The sequence below is a fragment of the Dendrobates tinctorius genome, unplaced genomic scaffold, assembly GCF_039654945.1.
Source record: "Dendrobates tinctorius isolate UK_male_01 unplaced genomic scaffold, ASM3965494v1 ptg000032l, whole genome shotgun sequence".
Classification (NCBI taxonomy): Eukaryota; Metazoa; Chordata; class Amphibia; order Anura; family Dendrobatidae; genus Dendrobates; species Dendrobates tinctorius.
Window position 1 is genome coordinate 33,308,255 of NW_027361700.1, and position 16,569 is coordinate 33,324,823.

General features: G+C 48.7%; 1 pseudogene; it reads right to left on the reverse strand.

Moving 5' to 3' along the window:
• Positions 1-11,166: 11,166 nt before the first annotated feature.
• Positions 11,167-14,819, reverse strand: LOC141086658 (BMP and activin membrane-bound inhibitor homolog pseudogene; annotated as a pseudogene).
• Positions 14,820-16,569: the final 1,750 nt, after the last annotated feature.

Genomic DNA, 16,569 nt, shown 5'->3' on the forward strand with positions numbered 1-16,569 from the left:
TCGATGCAGTATTACCAGTTGTGTGAGCGGTATTTGAAAAATCAGTCCACAACATTGTCATGAAACCCCTGTCTCCAACGTCACTTCTGCTGTGTGCACCACGAACACCTCTGCAAAGCTGCCCCCGGCCCGTACGGCTCGTGTGAGAACCATCACCGCTGCTGTGTGCTGGGAATGCCTCAAGCAACCGATTTACCAGAGTTGCTTGTTTATTAGCCAATATTAGGTCAAGGTTCTCCTGTGGCATGATGTTTTGTAATTTGCCTTTATAGCGTGGATCCAGGATGCTGGCCAACCAGTAGTCGTCATCGTTCATCATTTTGGCAATGCGGGGGTCCCTTTTTAGGATCCGCAAGGCATAATCTGACATGTGGGCCAATGTTCCCGGTGTCAATGATGCACTGCGAGTGCTGGGTGGAGGAGCACTTTCTGGCAAATCCACATCCCTCCAGTCACGCACAAACCCTGTACCAGACCTTGCCACGCCAACATTTTCACTTGCCCCACGAGATGCATCCTCCTCCCCTAAGTAATCATCCCCATCATCCTCCTCCTCCTCCTCCTCTTCTTCCTCCACTTCGTCCAGGAGAGGTCCCTGAGCAGACAATGGCTGAATGTCATCAAGGATTCCCTCCTCCTCTTCCTCCTCATCAACATTGGCTGCAGACGCCTGCTCCTTAAGGTGCGTCAAAGTTTGCATGAGCAGACGCATAAGTGGGATGCTCATGCTTAGGATGGCGTCGTCTGCGCTTACCAGCCGTGTGCATTCCTCAAAACACTGAAGGACTTTACAAAGGTCTTTCAGCTTCGACCACTGCACGCCTGTCAACTCCATGTCTGCTCTCAAAGTGCCTGGCCGTGTATCCTCCCACAAATGCATTATGGCCTGCCTCTGCTCGCACAGCCGCTCCACCATGTGCAGGGTGGAGTTCCACCTTGTTGCAATGTCGATAATGAGGCGGTGGTTGGGAAGGTGGAGCAATCGCTGCAGCTTCTGCATACGAACGGAGTGTACAGGCGACCGGCGGATGTGCGCGCACAGTCTTCGCACCTTCTGGAGCAGGGCTGTTAACTCCGGATAATTTTTGAGGAAGCACTGCACCACCAGGTTCAATGTGTGAGCCAAGGAAGGTATGTGGCTGAGTTTTGAAAGGGCTATGGCTGCCACAAAATTACGGCCGTTATCACTAACTACCTTGCCTGCCTCAAGATGTACACTGCCCAGCCATGACTCAGTTTGTCGCTTCAAGTACTCGGCCAGCACCTCGGCGGTGTGTCTGTCGCCCAAACACATCATCTGCAACACAGCCTGCTGACGCTTTCCACTAGCTGCTCGATAGGGGGACACATCGTGTGCAACAGTGGCAGCTGCAGATGGAGTGCTCATACGACTGCGCTCTGTGGACGAGCTTTCGCTTCTGGAGGAGGAGGAGGAGGAGGAGGAGGGTCGAACGCCTACAGCCAACTGTTTCCTATACCGTGGGCTAGGCAGCACTGTCCCACCACCGCTGTCCCCTGTGGACCCTGCATCCACCACATTAACCCAGTGCGCAGTGATGGACACGTAACGGCCCTGGCCATGCCGACTGGACCATGCATCAGTTGTGAGGTGCACCTTTCCGCTTACTGACTGCTTGAGTGCATGGACAATGCGGTCTTTCACATGATGGTGGAGGGCTGGGATGGCTTTGCGAGAGAAGAAGTGGCGACTGGGTAGGTCATAGCGTGGTACTGCATAGGCCATGAGTTCGCGGAAAGCTGTGCTTTCCACCAACCGAAAGGGCATCATCTCAAACGAGATTAGTTTGGCAATGTGGGCGTTCAAACCCAGTGTACGCGGATGAGAGACTGAGTACTTTCTTGACCTACTCATAGTGTCTGGGAGGGTGAGCTGGACTTGAGAGCTGCATATGGTGGAAGTAGCGGTGGACAGGGCGGACTGAGAGAGGGTTGATGATGGTGATGGAGTTGGTGTTCTTTCTGATGGCCTAGAATCAGTCTTTCGTTGATATAACAGTGGGATTCCCTGACTGCTGTGGCCTTGCAACGACACCTCAACATTTGCTGCTGTGCTAACCGGTGGGCTTACAGTTGGGGAAACAATGTAGCGTTGCTGACTACCTTGTGTCCACGCTTGCAAGTGCATGCTGGTTAAATGTCTAAGCATGCAACTGGTATTCAAATTTTTCAGATTTTTCCCTCGGCTAAAGGTCTTTGCGCACTTCTTACAGATAACCTTGGCCTGATCATGAGGATTTTGTTCAAAAAAGTGCCACACTGCACTCTTCCTACTTTGGCAGACATTTTGCGGCCTAGCACGCTGTGATCTTTTGACCCTCTGGACAAGCTGTCCAGCAACTCTTTTGATGTTTGGAACCTGTCTTTGGAGTGCTCCGGGCCTGCCAGATAACAGCTGTTGCGATGTCGATGTCTGCTGTGGATGCTCCTCATCTGAGCTATTGGAAGCAGCACCCTCTTCCCCCAATGGAAGCCAATCTGGGTCAACAACTGGGTCATCCATCACCTCCTCTTCTATGTCATGTGCACCTTTCTCTGTGTCACCGTGTATGGTGGTATAGTGTGCGGGAAGGGGCACCTGAGTCTCATCAGGGTCAAAATCTGGCTCTGTACACTGCGAGGACAATGTAGTGCTCTGAGTGAATGTACCAGCAGAATCATCCATCAGCGGCTGTGCATCAGTGCACTCCATGTCAGATTCATCTTGGCCTGGGTAATTCACCATTTGACTTGATAATCCAGGCATGGTATGTGAAAACAGCTCCATGGAGTAATCAGTAGTATGGCCTGCGTCATCCTTCAATCTTGGTTGGGGTGAAGGACACAAGGAAAGGTGTGGTTCATGAACATGAGCCTCCAATGACGACTCAGTGCTTTTACTTTTTACAACTGAAGAAGAGGAGGCGATAGAGCTGGAGGCTGAGTCAGCAATGTAAGACAAAACTTTTTCCTGATGCTCTGCCTTTAAAAGCGGTTTGCCAACTCCTAGAAAACTAAGCGTTCGAGGCCTTATGTAGCCAGACGATGACGCAGGGTCAGCACCTCCTGCATTCGGTCCTATTTTGCTCTTGCCACTACCATCAGATCCACCACCAACACCATCATTACCAGCTGCCAACCCCCGCCCAATTCCACGGCCTCTTCCACCAGCCTTCCTCATTTTTGGTAGAAATGTAGACAAAATCCAACAAACTATATAGTAATGTAAAACAAGGTAAAAGGTGTCTATAGGACAGGGGAGATTTAGAATTTCTGCACACACTTGTGGACAGTGGACACTTTTGGATTGTGTGAGGCCCACTGATATCTGAGCGCTATGTGACACGCTCGATGGCACAGCTGCCTGTGACCAAAGTGACGAGAGGATAATGGAGATTTTGAATCTCTGCGTACACTTTTGGACACTGGACACTTGTAGATTGTGTAAGGCCCACTGATATCTGAGCGCTATGTGACACGCTCGATGGCACAGCTGCCTGTGACCAAAGTGACGAGAGGATAATGGAGATTTTGATTCTCTGCGTACACTTTTGGACACTGGACACTTGTGGATTGTGTGAGGCCCACTGATATCTGAGCGCTATGTGACACGCTCGATGGCACAGCTGCCTGTGACCAAAGTGACGAGAGAATAATGGAGATTTTGAATCTCTGCGTACACTTTTGGACACTGGACACTTGTGGATTGTGTGAGGCCCACTGATATCTGAGCGCTATGTGACACGCTCGATGGCACAGCTGCCTGTGACCAAAGTGACGAGAGGATAATGGAGATTTTGATTCTCTGCGTACACTTTTGGACACTGGACACTTGTAGATTGTGTGAGGCCCACTGATATCTGAGCGCTATGTGACACGCTCGATGGCACAGCTGCCTGTGACCAAAGTGACGAGAGGATAATGGAGATTTTGATTCTCTGCGTACACTTTTGGACACTGGACACTTGTAGATTGTGTGAGGCCCACTGATATCTGAGCGCTATGTGACACGCTCGATGGCACAGCTGCCTGTGACCAAAGTGACGAGAGGATAATGGAGATTTTGAATCTCTGCGTACACTTTTGGACACTGGACACTTGTAGATTGTGTGAGGCCCACTGATATCTGAGCGCTATGTGACACGCTCGATGGCACAGCTGCCTGTGACCAAAGTGACGAGAGGATAATGGAGATTTTGAATCTCTGCGTACACTTTTGGACACTGGACACTTGTGGATTGTGTGAGGCCCACTGATATCTGAGCGCTATGTGACACGCTCGATGGCACAGCTGCCTGTGACCAAAGTGACGAGAGGATAATGGAGATTTAGATTCTCTGCGTACACTTTTGGACACTGGACACTTGTAGATTGTGTGAGGCCCACTGATATCTGAGCGCTATGTGACACGCTCGATGGCACAGCTGCCTGTGACCAAAGTGACGAGAGGATAATGGAGATTTTGATTCTCTGCGTACACTTTTGGACACTGGACACTTGTAGATTGTGTGAGGCCCACTGATATCTGAGCGCTATGTGACACGCTCGATGGCACAGCTGCCTGTGACCAAAGTGACGAGAGGATAATGGAGATTTTGAATCTCTGCGTACACTTTTGGACACTGGACACTTGTAGATTGTGTGAGGCCCACTGATATCTGAGCGCTATGTGACACGCTCGATGGCACAGCTGCCTGTGACCAAAGTGACGAGAGGATAATGGAGATTTTGAATCTCTGCGTACACTTTTGGACACTGGACACTTGTAGATTGTGTGAGGCCCACTGATATCTGAGCGCTATGTGACACGCTCGATGGCACAGCTGCCTGTGACCAAAGTGACGAGAGGATAATGGAGATTTTGAATCTCTGCGTACACTTTTGGACACTGGACACTTGTGGATTGTGTGAGGCCCACTGATATCTGAGCGCTATGTGACACGCTCGATGGCACAGCTGCCTGTGACCAAAGTGACGAGAGGATAATGGAGATTTTGAATCTCTGCGTACACTTTTGGACCCTGGACACTTGTAGATTGTGTGAGGCCCACTGATATCTGAGCGCTATGTGACACGCTCGATGGCAAAGCTGCCTGTGACCAAAGTGATGAGAGGATAATGGAGATTTTGATTCTCTGCATACACTTTTGGACACTGGACACTTGTAGATTGTGTGAGGCCCACTGATATCTGAGCGCTATGTGACACGCTCGATGGCACAGCTGCCTGTGACCAAAGTGACGAGAGGATAATGGAGATTTTGATTCTCTGCGTACACTTTTGGACACTGGACACTTGTAGATTGTGTGAGGCCCACTGATATCTGAGCGCTATTTGACACGCTCGATGGCACAGCTGCCTGTGACCAAAGTGACGAGAGGATAATGGAGATTTTGAATCTCTGCGTACACTTTTGGACACTGGACACTTGTAGATTGTGTGAGGCCCACTGATATCTGAGCGCTATGTGACACGCTCGATGGCACAGCTGCCTGTGACCAAAGTGACGAGAGGATAATGGAGATTTTGATTCTCTGCGTACACTTTTGGACACTGGACACTTGTAGATTGTGTGAGGCCCACTGATATCTGAGCGCTATGTGACACGCTCGATGGCACAGCTGCCTGTGACCAAAGTGACGAGAGGATAATGGAGATTTTGAATCTCTGCGTACACTTTTGGACACTGGACACTTGTAGATTGTGTGAGGCCCACTGATATCTGAGCGCTATGTGACACGCTCGATGGCACAGCTGCCTGTGACCAAAGTGACGAGAGGATAATGGAGATTTTGATTCTCTGCGTACACTTTTGGACACTGGACACTTGTGGATTGTGTGAGGCCCACTGATATCTGAGCGCTATGTGACACGCTCGATGGCACAGCTGCCTGTGACCAAAGTGACGAGAGGATAATGGAGATTTTGAATCTCTGCGTACACTTTTGGACACTGGACACTTGTAGATTGTGTGAGGCCCACTGATATCTGAGCGCTATGTGACACGCTCGATGGCACAGCTGCCTGTGACCAAAGTGACGAGAGGATAATGGAGATTTTGATTCTCTGCGTACACTTTTGGACACTGGACACTTGTAGATTGTGTGAGGCCCACTGATATCTGAGCGCTATGTGACACGCTCGATGGCACAGCTGCCTGTGACCAAAGTGACGAGAGGATAATGGAGATTTTGAATCTCTGCGTACACTTTTGGACATTGGACACTTGTAGATTGTGTGAGGCCCACTGATATCTGAGCGCTATGTGACACGCTCGATGGCACAGCTGCCTGTGACCAAAGTGACGAGAGGATAATGGAGATTTTGAATCTCTGCGTACACTTTTGGACACTGGACACTTGTGGATTGTGTGAGGCCCACTGATATCTTAGCGCTATGTGACACGCTCGATGGCACAGCTGCCTGTGACCAAAGTGACGAGAGGATAATGGAGATTTTGATTCTCTGCGTACACTTTTGGACACTGGACACTTGTAGATTGTGTGAGGCCCACTGATATCTGAGCGCTATGTGACACGCTCGATGGCACAGCTGCCTGTGACCAAAGTGACGAGAGGATAATGGAGATTTTGATTCTCTTCGTACACTTTTGGACACTGGACACTTGTAGATTGTGTGAGGCCCACTGATATCTTAGCGCTATGTGACACGCTCGATGGCACAGCTGCCTGTGACCAAAGTGACGAGAGGATAATGGAGATTTTGATTCTCTGCGTACACTATTGGACACTGGACACTTGTAGATTGTGTGAGGCCCACTGATATCTGAGCGCTATGTGACACGCTCGATGGCACAGCTGCCTGTGACCAAAGTGACAAGAGGATAATGGAGATTTTGAATCTCTGCGTACACTTTTGGACACTGGACACTTGTGGATTGTGTGAGGCCCACTGATATCTGAGCGCTATGTGACACGCTCGATGGCACAGCTGTGACAAATGTGACTAGAGGATAAGGGAGATTGGATTGCTTTTAAAAAAGCAGTTTGCGGAGCAATGGGTAAACAGCAATGCCAGCGTGTCAGGAAGCCTTAGAAGGCAGCCCAACAACCAACACCACTGATACACCACAATATAGCCTCCCCTTGCACACAGTGACTTGTGTGTTGTGCAGGCCAAATCGCTAGCAGCAGAAGCAGTTCTTTTGTCTTCTTCCCTGCCTAACGCTCTCCCTACAGAATCAGCAGCAACCTCTCCCTATACTAAGATCGGCAGAAGTAAGATGGCGGTCGGCGTGCACGCCCTTTTATACCCCCTGTGACGCCCACCAAAGCAAGCCAATCACTTGCATGCCCTTCTGAAAGATGGTGGTGACCCGTGCCTAGGTCATCACGTTGCCCACAGTGTCCGTGGATCCTGATTGGCTGAAAAAGAGCGCAAAACAAACTTTTGAAACTCGACTTTGGCGAGTAAGTCGCCGACCTCGTGGCCGACCTCATCCTAGGGTCGGGTTTCGTTTCATGAAACCCGACTTTGCCAAAAGTCGGCGACTTTTGAATTTTTTCGACCCGTTTCGCTCAACTCTACTCAACACTATTGGCGAGATGTCCCCCTGCAGAGGCAGCGGGATACAGCCTGGGGGTTGGAGAGTCGAGGCCGCAGACCCTGAACGGGAGCAGGTAGCGGCGGAGCTGAGTGGCGGTTGGTAGGCCACTGGCGCAGCCAGCAGCTGCACTAGGGGACCCGCGGCAGGCGACAACCCGGCTCTTGCCACGGACTGGAGCGGGGCGGCGGCGGCTGCGAGTGGCAATGGACAAGCCGCAGCCACGGTCGGGAGTGGAGCGGCAGTGGCTGCGTGCAGCAGCGGGCAGGCCGCAGCCGCGAGCTGGAGTGAGGTGGCCGTGGGTGACTGCAGCAGGCTGCAGCCGCGAGCTGGGGTGAGGCGGCAGCGGCCGTGGGTGACTGTGGGCAGGCCGCAGCCGCGAGCTGAGGTGAGGCGGCAGAGGCCGCGGGTGACAGCGGGCCGGCCGCAGCCGCGAGCTGGAGTGAGGCGGCAACGGCCGTGGGTTGGAGTGAAGCAGCGGTCTTCTGTCAGTCGGCTCAGTGCCGTCTCTCTGCAGTCCACCGTCTCTCTGCATCTCTGCAGTCTACCGTGAGACTCCCTCCCGTCGCTGTCCTCCTCTCTGGATTCTGGTCGGGTCTCTCGCTCCCTGGCGCTTCCACGGTCTCCTGCTCCTTCTGTCTCGTTCTGCTGACTCACTCTGACTGGCGTGCCCCTCCCCTTTTATATAGGCTCTACCCATTACCATTCTGTCAATCTCAGCGGTCCGTCCCCTAACTCTGCTTCCCGGAAATAGGCTCCCTAGGAACTTAGATGACGGTCCCCTTGGTTCCGCCCAGACACTCCGCAGGGGCCCTTCCTTCTACACTCCCCCATCCTGTATGCCAGCGGCTGCACTAGGGGACCCACAACGGGCGACGGCCCGGCTCTTGCCACAGACTGGAACGGGGTGGTGGTGGCTGCGAGCGGCAATTGACAAGCCGCAGCCGCAAACTGGAGTGAGGCGGCAGCGGCCGCAGGTGACTGCAGGCAGGCCGCAGCCGCGAGCTGAGGTGAGGCGGCAGAGGCCGCGGGTGACTGCGGGCAGGCCGCAGCCGCGAGCTGGAGTGAGGCGGCAATGGCCGCGGGTTGGAGTGAAGCAGCAGTCTTCTGTCGGTCGGCTCGGCGCCGTCTCTATGCATCTCTGCAGTCCACCGTGAGACTCCCTCCCGTCGCTGTACTCCTCTCTGGTTTCTGCTTGGGTTTTTCGCTACCTGGTGCTCCCACGGTCTCCTGCTCCTTCTCGCCCATTCTGCTGACTCACTCTGACTGGCATGCCCTGCCCCTTTTATATAGGCTCCCCCCCTACCGTTCTGTCAGTCTCAGATAGTCCCCTTGGTTCCGGCCCGGACACTCGGCGGGGGCCCTTCCTCCTACACCTAGATGACCTGCCATGGCAACAACAGATGAGAAGACCACCGACATACTCAAGGAGGAAGGAGGAAGCCGACAGACTGCTTTGACTCATCTGGATGACCCATCTGCCACCGCATTGACAAGTTTGGTCACATAGAAAGAGAATGTCCTTTAAACATGCGACATGGGGTCAATCGAGTAGTCCAAGAGTACGAGAGGGTTTTCAGCAAGGACGCTCTGGATTTTGGGCAGGTCAAGGGGATCCAATATCATATGCCTACAGGTGATCACCTACCCATCGAAAAGAGGTATCATCCTGTCTCTCCCGCTCATTACCATTGTGCCAAAAGTATGCTAAAAGAGATTAAAGAGGCAGGGGTAATACGAGACAGCTGCAGCCCTTGGGCAGCTCCACTGGTATTGTCAAAAAGAAAGATGGTACCATGTGCATGTGTGTAGATTATAGGCAAATAAATAATATCACAAAGATGCCTACCACATACAAGAGTCAGTGGCAGCATTAAAATCAGCCAAGCATTTCTCGACTCTAGACTTAACTAGTGGGTATTGGCAGGTTCCTGTTGCAGAGGCCGACAAAGAGAAGACTGCTTTCACCACACCAATGGGGCTATGGGAATTCAACTGTATGCCATTCGGGTCTTGCAACACACCTGGAACCTTCCAGAGACTCATGGAGTGCTGCCTCGGGCACAAGAACTTTGAGACTGTGCTGTTGTATCTGGATGATGTGATTGTTTATTCCAGGACATATGAAGGTCACCTGAAACACCCGGCAGGAGTCTTCAAAGCATTGTTCAACTTCAGCTTGAAGGTAAAACCATCGAAGGGTCATCTCCTGAAGCCCAAAGTGCAGTACTTAGATCACGTCGTGAGTGCAGAAGAAGTGGCACTGGATCCAGTGAAGGTGACGGTCATCAGAGACTGGCAAGTACCCACTACCATCTGTGAGGTTTGCAAATTCTTGGGGTTAGTCGGCTATTACAGACGCTTCATCAAAGGCTTCACAAAAATGGCTGCTCCCCTTCAAGACCTGCTAGTGGGCCACTCCAAAAAGTCCAGGACAGAGTGTCCCGATTGAGTGGAATGCCAAATTGAAAGAGTTCTTCAACAACCTTAAGCAAGCTCTCACCGGAGAAGAGATCTTGGCTTACCCAAACTATGGTCAGCCATTCATCCTCTACATCGATACCAGCAACGTCGGTCTAGGAGCGGTTCTATCTCACGAACAGCAGGGCAAGGAGAAATTCATCACCTATGCCAGTAGGAAGCTTCACCCTACCGAAATAAATCCTGACAACTACAGCTCCTTTAAGTTGGAGTTCCTAGCTATCGTCTGGGCATTGACTGAGAGGTTCAAGCACTACCGCGCCTCTTCCAAGTTCACCATCTACACCGACAACAACCCTCTGATGCATCTGGAGACTGCAAAACTCGGTGCCTTAGAGCAACGGTGGATGGCTCGGTTGCCCAACTATGAATTCGTCATCAAATATCGAGCTGGTAACAAAAATGCCAACGCTGATGCCTTATATGGCATGCCGCACCCACCTGACCTGGAAGAAGACCTGGTAGGCCTCGAAGAGATCGAGATACCGGCATTCCATCACCAGTATGCTTCCAGTGCATCCACTGTGTGAATAACAGGCATTCAGTCCAAAAAGTTTCCCTCAATCTGATACCTCATTATGGTTGGGCAGAGACACAGAGCAGTGATCTGGCTGTTTGCATGGGGAAGGAACTGCTTGATGCTGCCAACTCATCTCCAGCTCCTGATGCACCACCAGAAGTCCTAGAGCTGTGGAAAGAGAGGAAGAAGCTGTTCTTCTATGAAAGCAAACTGTGCCGAATGACTATCAACTCCCATACACATGAGTTGGTGCGACAGATCGTGTTCCCAAGAAAGGATGTACCAATTGTCCTTGAAGTCTACCACAACCAAGCAGGGCACTTTGGATGGAAGAAGATAGAAGTCATTATCCGTGCTCATTTCTTCTGGACAGGAATGAGCCAGTCAATTGAGAAGTGGTGTAGAGAATGCAGCCCATGTAACCTCAGAAAAAAGGATCGCAACAGCCAAAGAGCCCCCTTGAAGCCTATCATCTGCTTCCTAGTACTTTTTCCAATGGCAGATGGCAAGAACAACTGCAAAGGCCTTTCAAGAATATTTCTGCTGACCTGGTTATTGACAGACAGAAATCGGGCTTTCGAAGCAGAGGTCTGCCAAGAATTATTCACCTTATATGGCTATGAAAGCTGTAGTGCAGTCTGGAGAGTATCTGTTGCCTCTGATCCTGTAATCTTTTATTTTCACTGTGGAACATCTGGAAAGCAAGCATTATAAGAAGAACCAATATCAATCCCCCTGCTACAGGCACAGCGATGACTGGAAAACATGTATTTGGAAGTCGTCTTGCTACACTTGTAAGGAGAGCTTTAAACTAGAACAACATGGGAAGGGAAGCAAAAGACCAGAAAAAGCCATACACCTGACAAATGCTATTGAGAACTCTGCTGTTAGAAGTGGAAAGGAAGAACAAAGACAAAAGAATCTAATTAATAAAAATATTGGAGAAAGAGAAACCAATCACAAACTAAAATGTTTCTATACTAATGCACAAAGCATGGGCAACAAACAAGGAGAATTGGAACTACTAACGCAGGAGAAGAAATATGATGTCATTGGAATCACTGAAACTTGGTGGGACAATACACATGATTGGAATGCAAGACTAGAAGGATACAACTTATTTGCAAGAAACAGACTTGATAAACGAGGAGGAGGTGTCGCATTGTATGTTAGAAACGCGTATATATCTGCACAGAGATTGAAGCTTCAGAGACTGGGAGTTCTGTGGAAACTGTTTGGGTAAGAATACAAGGACAGAACAATGGAAAGGACACCATTGTAGGCATTTACTACCGGCCGCCTGTGCAACCTGAAGATATGGATGAACTCTTTATGCATCAAATGGCCAAGTTCTCCCAAAAATATGACATAGTTGTCATGGGAGATTTCAACTATCCAGACATTTGTTGGGAATCTCTCTCAGGCAAAACTAACAGGTCAAGGAAATTCTTATCTTCTCTTGCTGACAACTTTATCTTCCAAAAGGTAGGGGAGAAAACAAGGGGAACTGCTACCTTGGATCTAATCCTTATAAACAGGGAGGAAATGGTTGAGGAGGTAAAAGTGGTTGGCACCCTAGGAGGTAGCGACCATGCTATTTTAGAATTTTGGATAACTAGAGGAGGAAGACCTGTGAAGACTCAGACGTCAAGGTTAGATTTCAGAAAGGCAGATTTTAAGGGATTCAGAAAGAGAATTGGAGGGATCCAATGGCTGGATATCCTTAAAGACAAAAATGTCCAGGAAGGATGGGAAATCTTGAAAAATGAAATTCTCAAAGCACAATTGTTAACAATTCCGAAAAGAGGGAAGAATAGGAAGCATTTAAGGAAGCCAGGATGGATGAACACAGAACTTAAGCACATGCTAAAAAGGAAGAAAAAAGTTTATAAAATGGAAAGAGGGAGGCATATCTAAAGAAGAATATAATGCTGTCTGCAGAACCTGCAGGGCACAAATCAGATTAACTAAAGCTGACAATGAATTGAGGCTTGCAAGAGATGTCAAAAGCAATAATAAAGGATTTTGGGGATATGTCAAAAGTAAAAGAAAAGTCAAAGATGCTATAGGATTTTTACAGGATGAAAATGATGAAATGGTAAGACAGGATGTTGAGAAGGCCGAACTTTTAAATTCCTATTTTGCATCTGTTTTCTCTCAGAAAGGAAATGTGACATCAACTGCTCTTCACTGTCCTATTAAGGGAATAGAAGAATCCAGGATATCTATAAACAGAAAGATAGTGAGGAAACACTTAGCTAACCTAAATGAATTCAAGTCTCCAGGTCCAGATGAATTACACCCCAGAGTACTGAAGGAGATAGCAGAAGAAATTTTTGAACCCCTCTCCATAATCTTTGAAAATTCTTGGAGAACAGGAGAAGTCCCAGAAGACTGGAGAAGAGCAAATGTTGTTCCTATCTTCAAAAAGGGGAAGAAGGTGGACCCAGGCAACTATAGGCCGGTGAGTCTGACTTCTATACCAGGAAAGATCTTTGAACAAATTATTAAACAACATGTATGTCAGTACCTGGATAAGAATGAAGTGATTAAACAGAGTCAGCATGGGTTTGTAACTAGTAAGTCATGTCAGACTAACTTAATTTCCTTCTATGACGGAATCACTGATTGGGTGGATCAAGGAAATGCTGTAGATATAGTATATCTTGACTTCAGCAAAGCATTTGACAAAGTATCTCATACAATCCTTATTGAAAAAATGACTAAGTATGGAATGGGCAAGGCAACTGTTAGGTGGATTCATAACTGGCTTAGTGATCGGACCCAAAGAGTGGTCGTAAATGGCTGCACATCCAGTTGGAAGAATGTCTCAAGTGGGGTACCACAGGGCTCTGTCCTGGGCCCTGTATTGTTCAACATCTTTATCAACGATTTAGATGAAGGAATTGAGGGTAAACTCATTTGCTGATGACACAAAGCTAGGAGGGATAGCTAATACTAGAGAAGAGAGAGAGAGGATTCAAAAAGATATAAATAAACTGGAGAAGTGGGTAGCAACTAACAGAATGGTTTTTAACAGGGAAAAATGCAAAGTACTACATCTGGGCAATAAAAATGAAAAAAGCATATACAGAATGGGAGGAATAGGCCTAAGCAAGAGCACATGTGAAAAAGACTTGGGTATACTAATAGATCACAGACTGAATATGAGTCAACAGTGTGATGCAGCAGCAAAAAAAGCAAATGCAATTCTAGGATGTATTAACAGAAGCATACAGTCTAGATCACGTGAAGTCATTATTTCCCTCTACTCCTCTTTGGTGAGACCTCATCTGGAATATTGTGTCCAGTTTTGGGCACCACATTTTAAAAAAGACATCAACCAACTGGAGCAAGTTCAGAAAAGAGCAACCAGAATGGTGACCGGTCTGCAAACCCTGTCTTATGAGGAAAGGTTGCAGGATTTGGGATTGTTTAGTTTGCAAAAGAGAAGACTGAGAGGAGACTTAATAGCTGTCTACAAATATCTAAAGGGCTGTCACATTGTAGAAGGATCAACTTTATTCTCATTTGCACAAGGAAAGACTAGAAGCAATGGGATGAAACTGAATGGGAGGAGACACAGATTAGATATTAGAAAAAACTTTTTGACAGTTAGAGTGATCAATGAGTGGAACAAGCTGCCACGAGAAGTGGTGAGTTCTCCTTCAATGGATGTCTTCAAACAGAGGCTGGACAGACATCTGACTGGGATGATTTAGCAAATCCTGCTTTGAGCAGGGGGTTGGACCAGATGGCCCAGGAGGTCCCTTCCAACTCTACGATTCTATGATTCTATGATAGATGCTCTAAACCACTGTTCTTTGGACGAAGTCAACTCTTGAACCTTTGTGATGAGGTTCCTTGTGCTTTCATGTTGGTATTTGCTACCCATGCCTGATGTTTCACTCTTGGGGTGGGAGAGAACACCATGAAGACCTCTATAATTTCACATATCCTCGTGTCAACACTCCAGTTTGAGCACAGTGGCCCACTCTTGTCTTCGACGGCTTTGCACTTTTCTGTTGTCTTAGAAATAGAGTCCAGGCAGCCATGTGTGAGAGGTGACTTGGTGTTCTGTGGGTCAAGTAGACTGGAAAAGCAGGCATTCAGTTCTGATTTACACATGTATCCAGTTGTAACACAGTGTGGAGCGTCCCAGTAGCATCTGATTTCTCCTTTAGTGAGTAGTACGGCCATAGCGCAGAGCTCCAGTTGCAGCCAGATGGAGAGCAGGCTAGCTTGGCGATCCATTTACAAGCCTGCTCCTCCCCAGCTCTTCACTGTATGACTTCAAGGGATTGTGCAAAGAGTCACCATCCAACACCGCGGACATGCAGAAACAAGCCAGAGCCTCCAGCGCACACAGCGATAATCCAAGCAGCGGTTATAAACCAGCGGTCCGGATGGCTGTGAGAAGATCCGGACAACACCATACCATCCGCAAGATAACGGCCTATGCGAAAAAATGCATCAGCTGGTGATCGACTTTCTAAAGATCTTACCTCTAGAAGAGCGCAACCAATGGCCTGAGAAGTTGTCAGACCTAGTCGAGATGTATAACCACACCCCTACAAAATCGACTAACTTCGCCCCAGCTTACTTGATGCGAGCAAGACTAGGTAAACTCCCCATCGACCTGGAAATGGGTGTCCTAACACCAGAAAGCATACCTAGCTATCCAGACACAGACTAGAATACTGAGAGGCAACTACAGTACCGCAAAGTCCAGCAGTGTGTAAAAGAAAATCTGTTGCAAGCCCAGCAAAAACAAGAGCACATATGCTAGACGATCAGTGGGAGGATGAGCCCTACACAGTCCTACCATCTAATTTTGTCAACAGAAAGGTGATCCTCGTCACCAAGGACAGAGGAAAAATGTCTGTTACTGTATCCAGAGACCACCTGAAAGTTTGCCCAATTCAATTGCGCAAGAAAGATGGAAGTCCAGAAGTTCCTCAGCAAATGGAAGAGACTAAAGGTACTGTCACACTTAGCGATGCACCCGCGATCCCGACCAGCGATATGACGTGGTCAGGATCGCTGGTGCATCACTAAGTGGTCGCTAGTGAGCTGCCACACAGGCAGATCTCACTAGCGACATTGCTGGGGACGGGGGTCGCTACTTACCTGTCACACCAGACGATCCTGCGTCCTCCCGCCCGGCTCCACGCGTCGCTCGTCGTCACAGCAGGAAGCGCCGCAGGAAGCTGATGATGAGAAACAGTCCAGGACGTTCTCGCGCGATCAGCGATAAGCAGAGGGGGAGCGGGTTGTAGGTAAGTATCAGACACAGCGATATCGCTAGCAATATCTCTATAACGTCACTAGTTATAGCGATATTGCTAGCTATATCTCTTAGTGTGACATGCCCTTAAAACAAAGGTTCGCACAATCTTAAGTGAATTTCCCAAGTCCTAGACACAAGTCAACAATGCAGTAGTAGTGCCAGTTAGAGATGAGCGACTTTGCCTTTTTTCGAGTCGAGTCGGGTTTCATGAAACCCGACTTTCGCAAAAGTCGGGTCGAACGAAATCGGCCGATTATCGTGACAAGTCGAAGGCCGACTGAAACACGAAACCCAATGCAAGTCAATGGGGAAGCAAAGTCGGCAGGGAGTGGAGGACAGGAAACACACCTACAGTGCCCTTTTGAATGCCTAAAACATCAATTCTTATTACTGAAGCATTTCAACCTTAATTTACTTCATAATACTAGTTACGCACTGAAAAATGGGGGTTATTTAACTAAATTTGTGGGGGGGAAGGGCTGGTTCCAGCTTTTCATGTGCCCTGGGCCAAAGAGCGTCCCTTTAACACATAGCACAACTCATTATGCTCCGATAACGGCAGAGAAATAGCGGTATAGTACAATGAAAAATACTTCACTTTTTACATCTCATGACTGATATCCATTTTAAATTCTCCAATAGCTCAAAAAACGGACAGTATATTACTCCATACAGTATTATGGCCACCACATAGTGCGCTATACAGAGTAATGAGGC